The following is a 2,831-nucleotide window of genomic DNA, read 5'->3' as shown; positions in this document are numbered from 1 at the left end:
TACGTTTCAGATTTTCAAAAGAGCTAACACATTTTTCTGTAAATATAAACTTGGCGTCCTTTCTTAGAAGTTCATATAAGAGACGAGCTAAAAGCGAAAAAGATTCGACAAATTTTCGGAAATATGAACACAATCCTACAAATGATTGCAGCTCACGTTGATTTCGAGGCATTGGGAAATTCATTATAGCACTAATGTGGTTCCCTGAAGGTCGTACCCCTCTGTCCGTCACCCTGTATCCTAGATATTCTACCTCGTTGTATGCAAATTTGCATTTACTTAATTTTACTCGGAGGCCGTATTGAGTCAATCGTTGCAAAACTCTACGTACTAAGCTATAATGCGCATCTACTGTTTTATTCGCGATAATTAAATCGTCCATGTATATAATAATTTCATTGTTATCGATAAAATCCCTAAAAATTGTTGTTATAAATCTTTGGAATATAGCCGGCCCATTTTTTAACCCAAACGGCATTCTTAAAAATTCATATTGCCCGTTCGGGATAACAAAGGACGTATACTTTACAGATTCACTGGCCATTTTTACATGGTAAAACCCTGACTCTAGATCAATGACAGTAAAATTCTTGTTATCTCCTAGGTATTCCAAGCAGTCCTCAATAAGAGGAAGCGGATAGTTATCCCTGGCAATCATTTTATTAAGGTTCCTATAGTCTATACACATCCGGGTCGCTCCCGATTTTTTTTTCGTAAGTACAATTGGTGACGCGTAGGGTGAATTACTGTGTCTAATGATGCCCTTCTTTAAGAACTCGTCAATAATTCCATTAACTTCTTGTTTTTCCCCAAACGAAAGCCGCCGTGCTTTACAAAAGGTTGGCGTGTTTGATGTTAACACTATTTTTGCTTCATAATTGGTCTCTGGGAAATCTGTAATCTGTTTCTCTACGTAAGTGCATTCAACCATTTTTCTAAATTTATCTATCCAAACTGAAGGTAGCTTAGGGTTAACATCAACATCTAGCTTGCAATCTATATCAATATTACAAATTTCACTAAATGCCAATTGGGTTGTTAACGTTTCCGAATTGCAATCCACACCATTTTTTCTGCTTACCAATAGGTTTTGTATCTTGCTCCTCTGCATTTCCGTCAACATTATCAACAATCCAATTATTTTTAATGCCAAAATTCACTTCATTTATTTTATTATTTCTTTTTACGTACAAAAATATTTTATGTTTATTTAAAAAGTCTCTACCGAGTAACAATGGAAATGGGAGCCATTCGTCTGGCAATATATAAATTAAAAGGGGTTTTATGATATTTTTGTATTTCGTTAGAACAAAAATTTTTTCTTCAGGTTTGATTAAAGTGCCTCCTAGGCTTCGAAATCGCGGTATAACTTTGTGCTTGACTATTTGGTGTGGATTCACATTTCGCACCAACGATCGCCGTATAAAACTATTTGGGCTGCCCGTATCAAATAAAGAAATAATATTTTCAAAACGTATTTTTGGAAAACGGATATCTAAAGCGACACTTACCATGCTCTTAAAATGCACCTCCTCATACTGATCATCCGCTGCGTCGACCATCGCCACTGTCTTCTTAGGGCAATTTTTGTATACGTGATCCAGTTTGCCGCACTTGAAACACGAGCCCTGCATACTAGGGCTCGTAAAATTATCCGACTATTCGACTAATCGGTTAACCGATTATTCGATTCGTAACCGTTCGCATGCTTATTAGTCGGTTAATGGTATTCGAATAGTCGCCCGCCTTCGATTATTCGAATAGTTGCTTTGCTTCGACTACTCGAGCATTGTAGCAAATCGAATTTCAGCAACCGAACTTTCATTGAAATTTCTTTGACAAATGAAAAAAAATTTATTTAAATATATACATGAACACATATGTATGTATATTCAGATACAAAAAATGAGCGGACGCAAAAGGAGCTGGGTTTGGGATTTTTTCGAAAAAACAGAGGACGAAAAGGAAGTAACATGGTCCATATGTGGTGCAGTTTTGTGCTACACCTCCTCCACATCCTCACTGAACAACCATTTAACAAAAATCCATAACAAAAATCGCGAAAATGAGAGGTAGGTATTGCTTTAGCCATTGTCTCTAAAATATTTCTCAATAACATTTCAATAATTAGCGCACATTCTTGCAAAAAAAGTTTGCCTTAATTTTGCACATGCTATCTTATATATGTACTACGAATGTAACAAGACTTTTCATATATGTATATGTATCTGTAAATGCAAAAAAAAAAATCGAACTTAAAATATTCGATTAACCGAAAATGAACGGTTAACCGAATAATCTAAAGTGAACGGTTATCCGAATAGTCGGCAGCTTTCGACTACTCGAATATTGCTAACCGATTAACAGTAGTCGACTTCAGTCAGATTCGAATAATTCGGTTAATCGATTAACCGAATTGCCCGAGCTCTACTGCATACGCTTCGCCTCCTTGCAATCTTTCGCGAAATGCCCGTAGCCAGAGCAGTTGAAGCATCTCATGGTGGGTTTGTCGCTCGATGAATTCAACGTATTACGACCTGAAGGTTTCTGGATCATTTTCTCTTACTTTGGAAGCAGCGCCTTAAGAGCTTCCACCGTCGTTACGCCACTGAATATTAAGCAATTCCCGGAATTGTCACGTAAGCCATCTATGATGAACTCAATAAGTTCAGCTTCATCTATCGGTGCCGCTCTTGCTATCTCCTGCATCGATAGCACATAATGCGTTAGGCTTTCCGTTTTGCGCCAAACGCGGGATTCCAGTTTCTTAAAAACATCTTTGATGCTAGTTGGCCTCTTAAATTCCTTGTATAGGCACTGTTTCATGTCGC

This window comes from Rhagoletis pomonella, unplaced genomic scaffold (assembly GCF_013731165.1).
Source record: "Rhagoletis pomonella isolate Grant_MI unplaced genomic scaffold, Rhpom_1.0 Rhpom_scaffold_00002, whole genome shotgun sequence".
Lineage (NCBI taxonomy): Eukaryota > Metazoa > Arthropoda > Insecta > Diptera > Tephritidae > Rhagoletis > Rhagoletis pomonella.
This window is presented reverse-complemented; position numbering follows the sequence as displayed.